This window comes from Lolium perenne, chromosome 7, assembly GCF_019359855.2.
Source record: "Lolium perenne isolate Kyuss_39 chromosome 7, Kyuss_2.0, whole genome shotgun sequence".
Classification (NCBI taxonomy): Eukaryota; Viridiplantae; Streptophyta; class Magnoliopsida; order Poales; family Poaceae; genus Lolium; species Lolium perenne.
Genome location: NC_067250.2, coordinates 319,989,958 through 320,008,703, shown reverse-complemented (window position 1 = coordinate 320,008,703; position 18,746 = coordinate 319,989,958). Strand labels below are relative to the sequence as shown.

General features: G+C 45.0%; 1 long non-coding RNA gene across 3 annotated transcripts; it reads right to left on the bottom strand.

The window, feature by feature from the left end:
• Positions 1-12,259: 12,259 nt before the first annotated feature.
• LOC127316839 (uncharacterized) lies at positions 12,260-15,554 on the bottom strand. Of its 3 annotated transcripts, none has more exons than XR_007860672.2 (4): positions 14,899-15,554; positions 14,472-14,575; positions 13,502-13,607; positions 12,260-12,676 (listed from the first exon to the last, which is right to left on the bottom strand). It is a non-coding gene; the product is annotated as an uncharacterized lncRNA (long non-coding RNA). The 3 variants fall into 3 exon arrangements; XR_007860671.2 differs by having other exon boundaries at positions 14,472-14,562; positions 14,899-15,545; XR_007860670.2 differs by having other exon boundaries at positions 14,472-15,526.
• Positions 15,555-18,746: the final 3,192 nt, after the last annotated feature.

The following is an 18,746-nucleotide window of genomic DNA, read 5'->3' as shown; positions in this document are numbered from 1 at the left end:
AAGCATACCAATACAGACTTGCTCGAGCTGGAAGAGAATTAGAAAAACAAACAGAGGCTCTGAACAAAAGAAGGGAGGCAGCCTCTGCGTCAAGCAGGCGAAGGGCAGACCTCAGTCGGCATTCAGGAACTTCGGGAGATAGTCACAGAGAAGCTCGGAACAGGGCAAGGTCAAGGTTGCAAAACATACCTGAAGCAGAAAGAGAGAATCTAGTTCAAAACCTCGACATGTCCTTTATGTCGATAGACACAAGAGGAAACATTATCCCCAAAACACCGGAAGCTGGGTACATGGCGACACAAGCCTATATCCTCGCCTCCAGGCCACCTCCTGGAGATCCAAGGGAAGCACTGTACAACATGGCCATGGCAGGTGTTGGAGCCATGGGAACAGCGTTTGCATCAACGCCTCCCGAAGGATCAGCAAGGCAAAATAGTCCACGACCTGCGGTTGTAGCAGCAGCTCCCGAGAGAACAGGCGACGCAAGGGACGCAGAAACCCAGGCAAGGGTAGACAGGGCACGACAACAGAGAAGGGAACATCGACACTCTCCAGACTTAGCTGAGGAGGATATGTGCGGGTTACCATGCTTTACCAGAAGGATCCGAAAAACTCGGGTACCCTCAGGGTTTAAGCTACCCGACAATTTCAAAAAATTCGACGGACTGCAGGATCCCGAGGATTGGTTGGTAGATTACCTCGAGACAGTAAAGCTAATCGGCGGTACAAGGGCGACGGCAATGCAGAGCATTCAGGTGCACTTGAGTGGAGCCGCAAGATCTTGGATAAAGAAGCTCCCAGTAGGCTCCATCGACAACTGGACTGATTTCGAGGAGATATTCATCAAAAACTTTCGGTCTACTTGCAAAAAGCCTGCAACACTCGAGGAATTGAGATCATGTCGACAAAAACATGATGAATCAATGAGGAAGTATATCCAAAGATGGAATATTATCAAAAACTCGGCAGAAAACATATCTGACGAGAGAGCCATAGATGCGTTCGTTGCAGGAGTCCGGCGAGGAGATTTCGTGGAGGATCTGGGAAGAACTAACCCAAGAACAGTGTCAGCATTGATGGAGATAGCAAACAAGTGGGCAGATGGTGAAGACGCTGTGCACAACAAGCGACACAGGTCACCAGAGGATGACCGCAGCCGAAACTATCAAGGCAGGCGAAGATTTTCTCGATTCTCGAGTTATGATCCACCTGGCCAAATTTCGGCTGGGTTTCGGTCAGGCGCTGGAGGAGGCAATAGAGATAATTATCAACGAAGCAACGAGCAGCGAAGCGACAACAGAGATGATTCACGAAATAGCAGACCAAACAATGGACCTAGGAGGCCCTTTGTGACCCCTGAGGATATGATGAACGGCCCATGCCAGATGCACTTTTTCGTCGACAACAATGGGGTAAGGCAGTCAGGACATCTACAGAAGGACTGTCAAAATTTTCAAGCAATGATGAGGGTTGCCGCGCAAGCCCACGCTCAGGCAGCAAGTCGAAACCCCCAAGGACCCAGGAGTGAGATCCACCTACCACCTCCTCCCGCAATTACGGAAGAAAATCGGCACCAGCTCAGAATTGCGGCAGCACCAGCACCACCACCATATGTCGATCCCAACTCACATGGAGCGGTCTCGATGATTCAGAAAGGAAGACCATCCAATAGAGCTCAGAAGGTAATCTCGCGACAGGTGTTCATGGCAGAAGAAGATGCCTCCACCAACGATCGAGTATCTCAATTGGTCGGGGACGGGACATCGGTTTCACAATTGCGGATCACCCCAGCAAGTTCCTCGACTGTGGCAGCCAAGACTTATTCTCGCCTCGCAGAATTGCGTGGATTCGACGTGTCTCGAGTTTTTATCGACGGAGGAAGCAGTCTAAACCTTATGTATGCAGATACATTAAGGAAGATGAACATATCCTTGGCAAACCTCAAGCCAACGGATACACGTTTTCACGGCATCACACCAGACAAGCCAAGTTACCCATTGGGGAAGATCAACCTCGACGTTCAGTTTGGCACCCGAGAAAACTACAGGATCGAGAGGTTGGAGTTCGAAGTCGTGGATTTCCCATCACAGTACCATGCTCTGTTGGGACGCCCAGCGTACGCTAGATTCATGGCAGTACCACACTACACATACCTGTTGTGGAGGATGCCTGGACCAAAGGGGCCAATCACGATCAAAGGAAGCTTTTCGCTTGCCGATAAATGCGATAAGGATTTCCATCGACTATCAGAAACCTTCGGGATGCAGGCAGAGTACATGGAGTCCAAGCTCACGACAGACTACGACGTACTACCAGATGTAGGGAGGCCCAGCAACGACTCAACCTTCAACACAGCAAAGGATTCCAAGGAAGTACAGATCCACCCAACAGACCCGAAGAAAACGACGTCCATCGCAAATAACATGGACCTCGCATAGGAAAGCGCGCTCGTCGAGTTCCTCCGTGAGCACTGGAAAATCTTCGCATGGTGTCCAGCTGACATGCCAGGAGTACCCAGGGAACTTGCCGAGCACCACCTACACTTGGATCCAATCGCGAAACCAATCAGACAACCTTTGCGACGTTTTTTGGAACCAAACCGCAAGGCTATGCTGTCAGAAATCAACAGACTCAGAGAAGCAGGTTTTATCAAAGAAATACATACAGAGGCCACATGGGTAGCTAACCCAGTGTTGGTGCCGAAGAAAAACACGAAGGTCCTTCGCATGTGCGTCGACTTCACGTGTCTCAATAAACATTGTCCAAAGGATCACTTTCCCCTCCCAAGGATCGATCAAATCATCGACTCCACGGCAGGATGCGAACGTCTTTCCTTCCTGGATGCTTATTCTGGTTATAACCAGATTCGATTGAAAGAAGATGACGAAGTGAAAACAGCGTTCATCACCCCTTATGGCGTGTTCTGCTATCGAACAATGCCCTTCGGGTTGAAAAACGCAGGAGCAACGTACCAGCGGATGATGCAGAAGTGCCTAGCAGAGCAAATAGGAAAAAATGTACAAGTATACATTGACGATGTCGTCATAACATCCAAAAAAGGCGACACCCTAATTGAGGACCTGAAGGAAACTTTCGACAACCTCGACAAGTTTTGCCTTAAGCTGAACCCGACAAAGTGCTCTTTCGGTGTTCCTGCAGGGGAACTTCTTGGGTTCCTAGTATCAGCAAGAGGGATTGAAGCAAACCCTGAGAAAATACAGGCCATCGTAACGATGAGGAAGCCGACAAAATTAAAAGAAGTACGACGGTGACCAGGGCGAGTCGCGACTTTAAGCGTATCGTCGCCAGGCTAGGAGAAAAGGCGTTACCATTTTACGCCTTGATCAAACAGGGAGACAAGTTCCAGTGGAACGAAGAAGCGGACAGAGCTTTTGAGGATCTTAAGCGCAAAATCTCGACACCACCAATCTTGGTGGCGCCAAAGGAGAAGGAGCCGCTGTTGCTCTATATCGCGGCCACACCCCAGGTGGTAAGCACGGTACTTGTCGTCGAAAGGGAGGAAGAAGGAAAACTCCATGGAGTACAAAGGCCAGTATACTTCGTTAGCGAAGTTTTATCGCCTTCAAAACAGAGGTACCCTCAGTACCAAAAGCTAGCATATGGAGTGTTCACAACCGCACGAAAATTGCGACACTATTTTTCGGCACATCCGATCATAGTGGTCAATGAGGCTCCTTTGTCAAACATACTCAACAATCCAGAAGCTACAGGTCGTGTCTCCCTTTGGGGAATAGAACTTTCCCCTCGGGACATCACGTATGAAAAAAGAAAAGCAATCAAATCACAGATCTTACCATACTTCATCGCAGAGTGGATGGAGCTGCAAAATACAGGACCACCAGATTTATCGAGAACTTGGACCATGAACTTCGACGGGTCCAAGAGATTGGAAGGAGCTGGTGCAGGCGTGATACTGATATCACCTGAAGGCGACAAATTAAAGTACGTCCTGAGGATGACTCGCGGACTCGCGGTGCTGCAATATAGCAAAGATAGTTGAGACATGCATTTCCTCAGCAGGCTCGGGGGCTCACGCCTCAGACTTGCAAAGAATATTCCTGACAAAATCTCGCCTTGGTATAAAATACCTCGCGAAATAAACGTTCTCCACAATTTTTTCGCCTTGGTATAAAATACCTCGCGAAATAAACGAAGACAAAAATAGCAATCAAAAAAGGCACGGGGGCTAACACCCGCAAATATGGCATGCTCATCACTTCGACGCTTTGGTTTAAAAACCTCGCGCATACAATAAATAAAGTCAACACCAAGATACTTGAAGTATCAACGAAGAAAGAACAGTTTATTCGCTATACAATATAGAAAGTGATCTCAATACACACAAGAATTCTGAGAAAAAAATCAAGGAAAAAATTAATGACGACCTAGTATGTTATCTATGTTCAGTCGATTTGAAGAGCGAGTACTATGTTCAGCATAGCTGCCCTTAACGAAGAATTCGGAGTCCATCCGAAGAAGCTCATCCATCATATCTTCGGCAACGGGAGTCACATGATCATCAATTTTTCCGACGTCCCTTTTCTTCTTCGCCATCTTGGCCAAACACTTGGAAACAATTTGGCTCATGTCAAATTTGGGATGGCAGATCTTGATCATCATCATAGCAAATCTAGCGCCAGCAGAAAGTTGTGCCCGAACAAATCCATGGATTTTGGGAGCATCTCGAAATTTCTCCATCAAACCGAGAAGTGTATCAGGTGCTTCGTTGCGAGGAAACATCGTCTTGTAAACAAGAGACAAGGTCCTAGTGCAGAAGTCCAAGAAGTCGCGAATCTGGGAAGCGCGGTCCTGAAACCTGACAATTTGTCGGGTCCGTTCTGGGGTAGCCCAGAACAAAGAACCATGGTCAAGGGAAAGGTTAACAAGGAGGTTAGTCCTAGCATTTACCCTTTCCTCTTCAGAAGCAGAGTCAAGAAAGGAACCTATCAAAGAAACAGTGTACGAGCTTTAAAGACAGAAGAAATGGCGAAAGGACAGAAGGCGTCGTGAACATCTAAAGAGTGGCAGCAAACATACCCGACATATCTGCGCTGGCCTCATTCATCAACTCCAGCATAAGATTTTCTCGAGCGGTCGCTTTTCCAACTTCAGCAAGGGCGGTCTCTTTAGCATCCAAGGCTTCTTGAGCTTGTTGAAGTGCAGTTTTCTCGGCTTCTAATGCTTTGCGAGACTGCTCCATCATCACAAGCGTTTGTCTCTTCGCATACTGAAGCTGCTGCCGAAGATCATCCAATTCTTGCGACAAGGAACCTTCGACAGGTTCAGCATCAGCAAGATTTTTCCTCAAGCAAGAAGGAGAAGGCAAAACATCGAGAGGAGCAGGAGACGGAGTATAGTTATCAAACACCAACTGAAAGTTAACAGAGAGTCGACATCAATCAACAGGAAAGACAGGATTTTCATTGATTGTTCATCATATTTACAAGGCATTACAGGTGGAGCTAGTGAGATAGGTGTCACCAAAAAGCTACTTCGGCGACAGCATCAAAATAATAAAGAAAAAATAAAAGAAGAAGCTTTCGACTAGACCTCCGGCCTTGATGAGCTGGGAGTCGGAGCTGGCTTGATCCCGAGATAAGCCAGGATTTTCTTCGCATTGGGCTTGGCTGCCTTGATCAACGAACGCCATTTCGTTTGTTCTATTTGCTCGGTGGCGCCAACTTTCGTCCAGTCAACAGTTTGTTGGCTGTCCGCGACCAAGGCAACAGTGCTCTCGACAGCAACCTTCATATTCTCCTGGCGCATCTTCAGTCCAAGATCTTCCGATGAATCAAATTCTTTGGCAAGAGCAAGAAACATTTTGGGTTCCTCTTTCCTGGGGAAGAAGTAAGGGAACAACTTCGAGAAACCCGCGTCAGCATGTTCTATGCCCTCGCGAGCTTCAGTTCCGTGGAACTCCAGGATAGAAAGAGCGTCTAGGAGAGGATCATTATCGGGATCTTCAAGCTCAAATTCTTGATGCGTCTTGGCTGCCGAGGACAACAAATGTTGGTTGACAGCAGGAAGGAAAAATTAATCATAAAAAAGAAAAATATAGAAGGTTACGGTAAAATTACCGATAAAGCGCCGATTCTGCGCGAGTAAGCGCTTGGTGATTGCCTTTTCGCGAGCAGCTTGGGAGGCCTTGTGTTCATTTAAAGCAGCTTCGGCATCAGCCAGCCTCTTCTGTAGATCTTCGACACCAGAAGCTTTGGCTATGGCCTCCTCAGCCTCTGCTTTAGCTCGGCTAGCATCAAGATCAGCCTTCTTGCGAGCCATTTCACTCTGCTCTAGCTTCTGAGCAAGAGCGTCGGCAAGCTTGTTGGCTTCAGCAAGTTTTTCTGCCACAATAGTCAAGAAGTCGTTAAAAAGCACAAACAAAGCAGGAACAGGAAATCGAGGAAAAATGAGGTGTCATAAAAAAAAGTACTACCTTCAGTCTTGCTAGCATACTCACGATACCCGACAAATTGGGCACCGATTCGAAGAAGTTCTTTGACCATAGGCTGTCAAAGAAAGAAAAAGGAAAGGAAAACGTCGATACGGGGAAAAAATTAAAGATATTGCAGCGAGAATCAAGAGGGAATATAGATGAGCAAATTTAGAACTTACGTCATCCAAAAGAGAATTGGAGGAGCTACCCAATTCAAGGGTAGGCTCCACGATCGTTTCTACTCTTGTCCTTTTTGGTGAAGGGACAAGAGGGCTTGAAGGTGGAGTGGGAGCGTCAACATTCAGGAGAGGAGGCGAAGATTTCTCTCCTTCAGCTGGCGTCTCCGAAACAACTAAAGTACGCGACGAGCTCGTTCGAGCAGCCACGTCAAGAGTTGGTGGTTCTTCCTCATCATCACTGTAAATAAAAAGACGACAGCATAAAAAGCAAGACAGACAAACAAAACTTCGAGTACAAAGATAAGGGAAAATAAAAACTTACGAGCTGATGAGGGATGAAAGGTATGGATCATAAGCTGCCTTTTGACGTGAAGGATCAACGTCTTCGGCTTTGGAAGTGCCGGAATCTTCGGCGTCAGTCCTTTTCCTTTTGTTCCTTGGAGAAACAGCAGGAGGAGGAGATTGCGCCGACGTAGTATCCTCGGAGGCAGCTTCCTTTTCAGAGGAACCCGCAGATTTTTGAGAATCCACGGGGTCATTTACAGAAGAGGGGGCGTCTTGGATGTCATCGGTGAAAACAGCCCTTTCCTCGACTTCTCCACCTTCAGGAAGGGGAGGAAGCGAGACGAGGTTTGGATGGTTCTATAAAAGGAAAAAGCAGAGGAGGATGTTAAAAAAATATAAAGTCAACAAAACAATAGTAAACCAAGTAAAGAAGCTAACCTTGGGAAGTGGATTGGTGGCACTGAATGGTTTCACGCGGCAAGAAGAAGGGACAGGATCTTTTTTGCTGAGAGACGAGATTTTTCGGACAAGCTTTTCCAAATCCTTGACCTCTAAATCCGTCGACAACCGATCAGAGTCCGTGTCGCCAGAATATTTCCAGAGAGGGCGTTTGCGAGCTTGGAGAGGCTGCACTCTGGTCCTTAGAAAATAGGCTGTGATTTGGATGCCTGATAATTCTTGGCCACGAGTATTTTGCAACTCGTGGATGCGAGTCATCAGGGCCTCAGTCGCAATCCTTTCTTCTTCGGTAGCCTCTGCGTCCCAGGAGCGGCGGCGAAGAATTCTCTCGGCACCATCAAAAGGAGGGATATTGTCCTCAGCACATCCGTCGTTTTCTTCCTGAATGTACAGCCACTTCTTGCGCCATCCTTGAACTGAATCAGGAAGCTTGACGTCGAAGTAGTCGACAGTGGGGTGAACAGAAATTACAACGCCGCCTATATTGTAGGCGACGTTGGGAGAGCCATTGCGGCGACAAAAGAAAATGCGCTTCCATAGCGCCCAGTTAGGCTGGACGCCGAGGAAGGCTTCGCAGAGGGTGATGAAGATGGAAATATGGAGGATAGAATTGGGGGTCAAGTGGTGAAGTTGCAGACCATATACAAAAAGCAGTCCGCGAAGGAAAGGATGAATGGGAGCGGAAAGTCCGCGGATGAGATGGTCAATGAAACTTACCCGGTACCCCATTGGAGGGGTTGGGTAGCTCTCTTCATGAGGAAAGCGCAGTGAGTCGGGCTTCTTGTTGAGCCCTAGCTTCTTAAGGAGGTTGATGTCCTGAGTGGAAAGCTTGGATCTTTCCCACTCCGAAGCTCCCAGATCCGCAGCGGCCATGGAGGATTCTGGTGTGTTGTGCCTGGTCAAGCGGCGCGGAGGCATTCACAATGGCGCGGGAATGCAAAGCTTGGAGAATTGGGGAAGTGCAGGAGGATTTGCGGAGGAGAGTACAGCAACGGCGCGAGCGGAGGTGTCCGAGGAGGAAGAAGGAGATCTTATATAGGGGTGCGGCGAAACGGCGGACCATTGGATCAAAAAATGCGTCGCAGATGATAAGCCACGTGGAAGCAAGGGTAAAAAAGTATTTTAACATTGAGGAGTTATGGTACGTGCGCCAGGAAAAGCGGAGAACGTGTGTCCCCCACTTGCACGACGAGTCAACGTGGTGAAAACAGAGGACCCACAAGGCAGAAAAATTACGACTATTAACAGCAGCAAAGTAACTTTGGCCAAGGGAGAAAATGTCGACAAGAAAAATAAAAGAAGATTGGCGACAGAAGAAGTTATTGAATATTTCGGGAGCCTTTGATCAAATACAAGTTTTTGCCCAAATGCTCGGGGGCTACTTCGAAAAAAGTAAATTGCGGGTATGACAATATAGAAATTGCGGGAGCCTATGATCAAATGCAAGCTTTTGTTCATAGCCTCGGGGGCTACTCCCATCGGGAGCGCTGTTCGCGCACCCGAGAGATAAAAAGAAGAAAATATCGACAAGAATGACAATATAGCGACAAGGTGCACTAGAATGTTGAGCCTACAACCAAGCACAAGTCCTTGGTTGTAGCCTCGGGGGCTACTCCCATCGGGAACGCTGTTCGCGTGCCCGATGAAAATTATCAAGAAGAAAAAAGAGAAAGAAGGAAAGAAAAAGAAGAAGGAGCATATTTCGAGTTATAAAGATAACTCTACATATACTCCCATCGGGAGAACAATATAAGTCAGAAATTGACTCGAGAAAAGGTGCTATTCCAACAGCCGAATAAGCACTCGACAATATATTCTCAGAACGCCAAAAGTTGCGAATTCTGAATGCCGCAAAACATTGCGAAGGTAAGACCCCAGATCCGTTCTGTGTGGCGTGGCATCGCCAAAGACTGCGCTCTGCTACTTTTTTCCACATCAACAGATGTGAAGAAATATCCCAGCGGACGCGCTGTGGACTCGATAAAAATGACTGGGACTTGCCAGAATGGTAAGACCTTAAGCGGCACCTGTCGAAGTTTACACCAGTATCACCGAGATCATGTCCAGGGACGTGATCTTGAAGTAGGTTTTTGCGGATTGCCACTAGAGCAGTTAACTAGTACCTGATCCGTCAGATGAACTAGCCCCAACTACCGTTATCCCTGCACAAGTATAGAAATTCATGTGAAAAATATAGACAAGTTAAAGTTGTTGAGTAAAAATAAAACAGGGGAGATTTTCCCTGACTCTACGATTCAAGCAAAATCTCGGGGGCTACTGACATAGGCATCCCCAATGGGCCTGCCAGAGATAGTACCTGGGGTTTACTGAAGGCCCAATACCCGAAGAATAAGAAGACTCGGAAGCCCAAAGATGTTGTTAAGAAAAGCTAGAGTTGTAATAAGAAGTGTTGTATGTAATCTTGCGGGACGAGTTAGAAACCTCCCCGAACTCTGTAACTTGTACAATACGAATCCCTCGGCTCCGCCTCATATATAAGGGGAGGTCGAGGGACGAGAAAGATCATCGAATCATTGTTGAGCAAACCCTAGTTTTATTTCGTCGAGTACTTTTCGGCTGATAACCTTCGAGATCTACTTGCCCTCTACATTACACGAAACCCTAGTCTACTACTTGTAGGCATTGACAAGTTAATACCTTGTCAGTGAGTGTGTTTCTAGTGCACAAATGACCATTCGTTAGGCTATGGACATATATGTGGGATTTGACGCTGTCTCTAGGTTAGGCGGATGGGGTTATCTAAACGGGATGTGTTTGATTGAAGAGATAGATGAAGTGAAATGTGTTAATATTTACTCCCTTGGTCTCATAATATAAGACGTCATTATACCCAATATACTCCTATATTGCTTGTAACAACATTTATAATGTTGGACAGAGGGAGTACAACATGAAATATATAGCATGAAATATATTTTGTGATAGATAATGAAACTAATTTGATTTATAGAGTTGATAAAGAAAGTTTTTGTAAATTTGGTTTAACATTTAAATATTGACTTATGGCAAAGCTAAAACTTTAATTAATATGGAACGGAACGAGTATACTAATTAAAAGCTCATCCAACCTTTTGCAATCTTAGGGAGTCGATTTTTTTTGATTAACATGAACATCTAGTATAACACTAAATTCATAGTAAATAGATCCTTTATAGATATGGGAAGTAACCTGTGATTGGATGGTTAAGAAGGCAGTGGAACCAAGGAAAAAAATAGTGCGGCCTTCCAAAATACGCTATGCACGCTATAACTTGCTAATAGCGCACTATTTTACAAAGTAGCGCTTCGCAAAAAAATACAAAAAATAACAAATATACTAGAGTTTCATGTCAATGTTATTTGCTCTCAGGAATTATTTCTATGCACATATTCACTCCATTTAGTAACTACTAACTACAACAAAGATCCATAGCTGAGTAGCTCCCGATGAAATCTTCCTCTTCATTAGTTCTCGCGGGCCAAACCAGCCAAGAGCCTACCGGCAAGCAGCAACACCAAGCAATGAAAACTTCTGAAGTCCTCTAACACCTAGAAAAAGATGTGTCGAATCGATACTTGGCACTGTGACAACTGGCAAGATGAGGCAGATTAGCAAGAGGCGGTGGCTCGGCAGCAAGAGGCAGCCGGCCGTTGCTGGAGTAGACGAGGGGGGTGCCAACCTGGGTGCGTGTCTAGGTTAGAAATAGGGTTTTGGTGTCTCGTGGGCCGAAATAGGTAGTGGGCTCGCTTTTTTTTTTACAAAAAATTTAGCGTCGTTATGACGTAACGTCAAATAGCGCCGCTAATAGCGGGCTTAGCATCGTAGCGCGCTATTATTTTCGTTGTTGAACCCCTAACCCACTAAAGTTAAAATTCAGATTTAATACTTTGACTAGTTGAATGCCCGTGCGTTGCTACGGACCCTATTTTTCTTCACGGTATGTTAATATAATAGATGCCAAAACTCATGTATATGAAAAAGAGTGTCACACGATATTCTAAAAATCCATAAAATTCTACCTCGTTTTAAGTAAAAAAATATTACCAACATATTTGACATCGTTTAAATATAAAATAAGCACTCAACACACTATTTTTCATTAAAAAATATGTACTCCTTGATGCTCCATAGATATTGTTGTACAATGCTAGAGATATATTCTTCAGCTTTATATTCATGGTACTTGAGCAAGCCTACCAAAAAATCTTCCTCATCCCGTAAACATCCTACATAACTATACTTGTCATTAGCATATATAATTCACGTGGCAAACTTTCACCGTAGAATACCCATCATGCATATTGGATTTACCACTTCTTTACCATTCCATGAGAGAATAATGTAAATATAAACTAACCAGATATTCGTCTAGATGAATGCCTTATCCTTATGCTAAATAGTAAAGAAATGTTAATAAAACATTTTTAGAGATATTCACCTGTATGGACTTTCTGAAGTACCAACCCGTGGTCTAGTTGAATGTTCGTGTATTGCTACCAAAAATAAATATTCAAAAGCAACTATATTTTTATTAGAAAATATTCATGGAAAAATATGTAACACCAATATAATGATGTGCTAAATACGACTATTATGGATTTCATCATCTAAGAGTGAAATCCATCATTGGCTAGCTATGTGTACGACAGTAAGCTGCATGATCCAGCTTGCTCTAAATCCATTATGTACTCCAATATCATGAAGTTAGACATTTCATAAAAAGAAAACTATAATTCAAAAAGTATATAGAGATTCAATTGAATAGATACTTACCTTTACAAACAACAAGAGCAAGTGGACCGCCACATGAATTTCCGTCACGAAACAAAAAGCTCTACGAGGGACTAAATTCGTCCACAAACAATTTGCATATAGATAATGTAATAAAATCACTCACAAATAAGTTGTGTTGTCTACACATAAAATTAATAAAAAGATATTGGTATTGTACTTTTTTAATCTGACAACCAATTGAGTTGGTTCCTATCTGGTTATGTAGACAACTCAATCTAAATTTGCACAAATATCTCAGACAATTCAGTCTTTGGAGTGTTAACTGCTGCATAGACCACTTCTTAAATGACCGTCGTACTTTTAAATTATTAACAACCCAAACCGCATCCTCTTTCTGGCGCCGCAAGAGCAACCACAGATTCATCGCATCCTTCTCCACCACCTTACCTGTGGCCTCCCTTTGCTTTGGTGCCACTGCTCGAGACCAGCTTCTCTTTGTCCTTCCACACAGAGCGAGTCCATCACTCCACGGAGGCCTTCCAGGTGCATAGAATTTTGCTTCCGCTGTAAATGCATTCGCCATTATGTTGTATACCACTTCGGTTCTCAAGCAAGAAATTCTTCCGTGCATATAGAGTATAGACATAGACAATGCAACAACAATCGGAGTGATGTTTTGGAACATGGGAGCATATGCTCCCTATATTTTGAAATGCTTCTTACACATATTTTAAATTTCAAAAAAATTGAAACAAAAAATTCGCACGTACGTCTTCATGTGCTACGCGCTGACAAAGTTGTTTCATAAAAAATGAACTTATCATGTGACGTGTGTAAAAAAGACAAAATTCAGTGCTAAAAACAATGCTTTTCACAGGATAAGTTTTCTCTTTTTTACATAGGCCACAAAAAATATTATTTTGTTGTGAAACTTGACGCATACACATATATTATGGAGATATACATGTAGAATTTTTGGTCAAAAATTTTCCACACTTCGAAATATGTTTTGTTGGTAGAGGGAGCATACGCACCCGGGAGCCGAATTGAATTTCTGACAATGTAATTTCTAGTTAGTCTATAACATTCTTCCAACAAAGTATCAAACTTAACTGCATATTGTCATATCAAATATATTCGAGATACCTGTCAGGCCACCACTGTATACAAGTTGGTCCTCCTTTTCGTATATGATGTTATCCTCATAAACATTTTACAAGTGGTATATACAAAGAGAGGAACATGATCCTTATGTGGCATGCATTTCTGGCATGCATAAATATCATAAATTGCTAGCAAATGTTCGGTTTCTTTGAAATTATCGATTATGTATGGTGCAAAAAATTTCCCTATTCGAAGAAATATTCTTATAGATGTGCATCGACCTACCCATTTTCTGTGCTCCAGTAATAGCCCCTAATCATTTTCTCTGCTCCAGCAGTAGCTCGGCCTAGTCTTCCGTGGAGCCCATCTAAGTGAGATGTTTTTCTTTCACCTAATAATTGACGAGAGTAAGAACCCCAAGATAATACAATGGCAAATAAATAACTCTGCATATAAAATCTTGAAGAGAAATCAGAGATATAAACATGTTATGATAGGTACATACGTGCAAATGAATCGCAAAAGCATGAATATGTGTGGAAGGCAAAAAATGTTAAACTTTGTAAATATCTTTTGTATCAACCAGGAATTGTGCTCCTCAACACTGATTTTCCATCAGACCAGTAGTCAAGAAATGTCAAAGGATCTTCGATCTTCAGAAGAAGATATAGTTAGAATACTTCCCAAAATCTATACTACCCTACAGTAATCTACAACACTTCACAGAGCTGAAATTCATAACATTTGTAGTTACACATGTGAGAGAACAACATGAGTAAACTGAATCTGAGCAGAGATTATATCGATATGTGCGAAATCAAATCAAAAAATCAACCAGAGAAGATTTATGCAAAGAATAAAAAATTTGCCAGCAACACAAGCATTATCAATTATACATATACATATTCTATAGTTTACTCCAATTCGCTGAAGTGGTAAGAATCAAAGATACATCTCCTATGCCCATACAATGGTTGCACCATCTTATATTAGTGAACAAAGAAATTAACTTTTTTAGAGGATTAATAACTCATTGTACCCATTCTCATATATACTTTAGTTTGCCTAGAACTTCCACACTTGGTAAGATCAAACTTTTAGAAAAAATAACAACTAAATTAGACACGGGTCCTTGAAACTAATAATTGATAAGCTGACTCGTATTTTCCTATATTGGGAGTTCAATCCACAAACAATTATATTGTCCAAAGGAGAACATCAAATTGCTTTACCAATGACAACCCTGAAATTGTACCTTTGCTTCATCGGGAAAGTGCAAGCAATGAAAAATCTCACTCCAACATCAGGCTCACATGCATCAGCTCATTTGGTAGTGTGCACACCTGCTATAGCACATATCTGCAGTTACTTATTAGTTAATTGGACAAAGATCATCTAGAAATCCATCCACGATCTTACTCAATATTCAGGGTGTTCATTTCATGAGCAAACAAAAAAAATGGAAAATAGAGATCCGACATTTAATCTGTTATCATCTGCCGTGTTTGGCTTGGAAAAAATAGAAGCAGACGGGAGTGGAGAAGGGGAAGAACTTGGATAAATAAATTCAGCCAATTGGAATCCTGCAACGTATTCCCTGGGCTTGGTCGATCAAGAACAAGATCCAGAACATAAAAGGTAGGACTGTGCATGAACTTGTGTACCTAAAAAACGGATCTTACCATAAGCAAAATGCCCTTATGAAGAACGTCATCCAGAATATCTTTGCGCGTGACCAAAAGTTGGAATTGTCATCTATACAGGATCAGATCAAGAATAAAAGAAGTACAATATCAAAGATACACAAATCCCTATCGAAGAACCACCCTGATCTCCATCCCCATGCATCCAGGAAAACCCTACAAGAAGAAATGAATGAAGAACATCCATCCAGGCCATCACCTAAATTCCCGTCGCCGGCTGCCGGCTCATGCTTTCCCTTGAGTAGTGCGGCTGCCGCGTCGAGGAGCAGCCGGTGCTTGTGGTGTTGCGCTGCTTCACCGGTCGCCCGGCGCTGGTAGAGGTGTTTCCTCGCTGGCCTAGACGCTGGATCGACAGTGGCTTGGGGAGGTGGCGGCGATCGCATCTAGATGGAACTCAGGCTCGATGGTGGGGTGTCGCAGGTATGTATGTGCGTGGCTCCTGGGGTGGGTTGTACTGATTGACCCAATTGGATGAGGGATGGAGCACAACTTTGTTTAGGTAAGTAGAGATTTGTATTGATTCGGATTTAATAGGTGATTTAGTGGTAATAAGGTAAGATGGAGGAGCGATTTACCTTGAAAGTGATCAGAGGCCGTAAGATTAAATTGGACGGTCCGGATTGTTTTAATGACGATCACCAAAGTGCGTTGAGTGTCAAACGACCAACTCCCATTTAATAGTAAAGATGTCTAATTTAAAAGTAGAATATTCGGAGGCGATGTTCCTGTCGATAACAAGATGCCCGTGGTGATTTCGTCAATCTCAAGGCCCGCCAGATCAATTCTTGGACTCGGTTTGTCGGAGGGGCAGGATGTGCATGCGTGCGTTTATAGAAGTGAGTGTATGTACGTATGTGTAAGCGTCTACGCTATGCACGCTATAACTTGCTAATAGCGCACTATTTTACAAAGTAGCGTTTCGCAAAAAAATAAAAAAAATAACAAATATACTAGAGTTTCATGTCAATGTTATTTGCTCTCAGGAATTATTTCTATGCACATATTCACTCCACTTAGTAACTACTAACTACAACAAAGATCCATAGCTGAGTAGCTCCCGATGAAATCTTCCTCTTCACTAGTTCTCGCGGGCCAAACCAGCCAAGAGCCTACCGGCAAGCAGCAACACCAAGCAATGAAAACTTCTGAAGTCCTCTAACACCTAGAAAAAGATGTGTCGAATCGATACTTGGCACTGTGACAACTGGCAAGATGAGGCGGATTGGCAAGAGGCGGTGGCTCGGCAGCAAGAGGCAGCCGGCCGTTGCTGGAGTAGACGAGGGGGGTGCCAACCTGGGTGCGTGTCTAGGTTAGAAATAGGATTTTGGTGTCTCGTGGGCCGAAATAGGTAGTGGGCTCGCTTTTTTTTACAAAAAATTTAGCGTCGCTATGACGTAACGTCAAATAGCGCCGCTAATAGCGGGCTTAGCATCGTAGCGCGCTATTATTTTCGTTGTTGAACCCCTAACCCACTAAAGTTAAAATTCAGATTTAATACTTTGATGTCTAATTTAAAAGTAGAATATTCGGAGGCGATGTTCCTGTCGATAACAAGACGCCCGTGGTGATTTCGTCAATCTCAAGGCCCGCCAGATCAATTCTTGGACTCGGTTTGTCGGAGGGGCAGGATGTGCATGCGTGCGTTTATAGAAGTGAGTGTATGTACGTATGTGTAAGCGTCTACGCTATGCACGCTATAACTTGCTAATAGCGCACTATTTTACAAAGTAGCGTTTCGCAAAAAAATAAAAAAAATAACAAATATACTAGAGCTTCATGTCAATGTTATTTGCTCTCAGGAATTATTTCTATGCACATATTCACTCCATTTAGTAACTACTAACTACAACAAAGATCCATAGCTGAGTAGCTCCCGATGAAATCTTCCTCTTCACTAGTTCTCGCGGGCCAAACCAGCCAAGAGCCTACCGGCAAGCAGCAACACCAAACAATGAAAACTTCTGAAGTCCTCTAACACCTAGAAAAAGATGCGTCGAATCGATACTTGGCACTGTGGCAACTGGCAAGATGAGGCGGATTAGCAAGAGGCGGTGGCTCGGTAGCAAGAGGCAGCCGGCCGTTGCTGGAGTAGACGAGGGGGTGCCAACCTGGGTGCGTGTCTAGGTTAGAAATAGGGTTTTGGTGTCTCATGGGCCGAAATAGGTAGTGGGCTCGATTTTTTTTTACAAAAAATTTAGCGTCGCTATGACGTAACGTCAAATAGCGCCGCTAATAGCGGGCTTAGCACCGTAGCGCGCTATTATTTTCGTTGTGGAACCCCTAACCCACTAAAGTTAAAATTCAGATTTAATACTTTGATGTCTCATTTAAAAGTAGAATATTCGGAGGCGATGTTCCTGTCGATAACAAGACGCCCGTGGTGATTTCGTCAATCTCAAGGCCCGCCAGATCAATTCTTGGACTCGGTTTGTCGGAGGGGCAGGATGTGCATGCGTGCGTTTATAGAAGTGAGTGTATGTACGTATGTGTAAGCGTCTATGTCTGTACTGTGTTTCGGAAAAAGTTCCCTTTATATATATATACCTTTGCAATGTATTTTTATTTAAAACAATATTTTCCGTCAAAAACTGATGAGTATCTCAACCTGAAAGAGAGAAACCTTTAGTATAGCAAATAAAAAGAGAGAAACCTTTTTTTTGCATGGTGCGTCTTGTAAGAGCATCTCCACTCGTTTGCCCTCCCCACGCCGAAATCCGGGGAAATTTACGTCCGGATTGGACGTAAATTTGGCGTGGGGAGGAGTAGTTTCCCAGCCGCGTGCTCAGGCGAAGACGGCGATCTAAATTTGAAAAACGGAAACTTAACAAAATACGGCAAAAACGATTGGATTTAGACTAAATTTAATGGTATTTACTATATAGAGGGCGAAGTTCATACATAGAGGCCGAATTCGACTATATTTCGATTCGGCTAGGGGAATACAACTGTAAATATTAAAACACGGCGCTCTACATGCCGAAATGGCGGTAGAACACCGTGTAGTCGTCGTCGTCACCGACGCCATCGTCGTCGGAGCCGTCGTCGTCGAACTGCGGCGGCGCCGAAGCCGCCTGGCTGCTGCCTTGGCCGGTGTCTCCCCACCGGCCACTGGTGCGAGGCGGGGACGGCGATGGCTTGTACCAGTCGTCGTCGGACGCCTCGAGGTCGACGACGGGGACGACGGCGCCGGATGGAGGAGTCGCAGGCCGGCGGTAGCGAGCGACGTCCTCGAGGAGGCTCGCATGCCGCTCGGCCTCCTCCTTCTCGCACTGCTCCCTCGACCAGGCGCAGGCCTGGTCGAGGGGCATGGCGTTCTCGGCGGGGATGAGGTCCTGGAGGGACCTCGCGATGACGGCCTCGAGGATGACGGCGTCCTCGGCGCTTTCGGCCTCCTCCACCTTCACCTTGCGCTTCCGCTCGCCGGAGGTGCCGTGCTCGCGCTTGGGGTGGAGCAGTCATTGTGCCGTTGAGGGCTCGCGGATGACGCCACCGCCGCGCGCGCGGTTGCTCGGTGGGGAAGCCGCCTCCTTTTTCACCGGCGCCAAGGATGGCGCCGACCTGGAGAGCGACCTCGACGCCGATCCGGAAGACGACGAGCTGGCAGCCATGCGCCGTGGCTGCCAGCTGTTTCCCCGGCGGCGGTTGGCCGATGCCCTCGATGGAGGGGGCATCGTCAGCACTGGGAAGTTGCCGCCCTCGATGTGCTCGAGGACGTTCTCCAGCGTCCTATTCGGCGCGCTCCACCAACGTCGGCGACCCGCGGCGTTGTTGCGTGGAGGTGGAGGCGGCGGGCCGTCGTAGGCCGCCAGCTCCCGCTCCCACCGCCG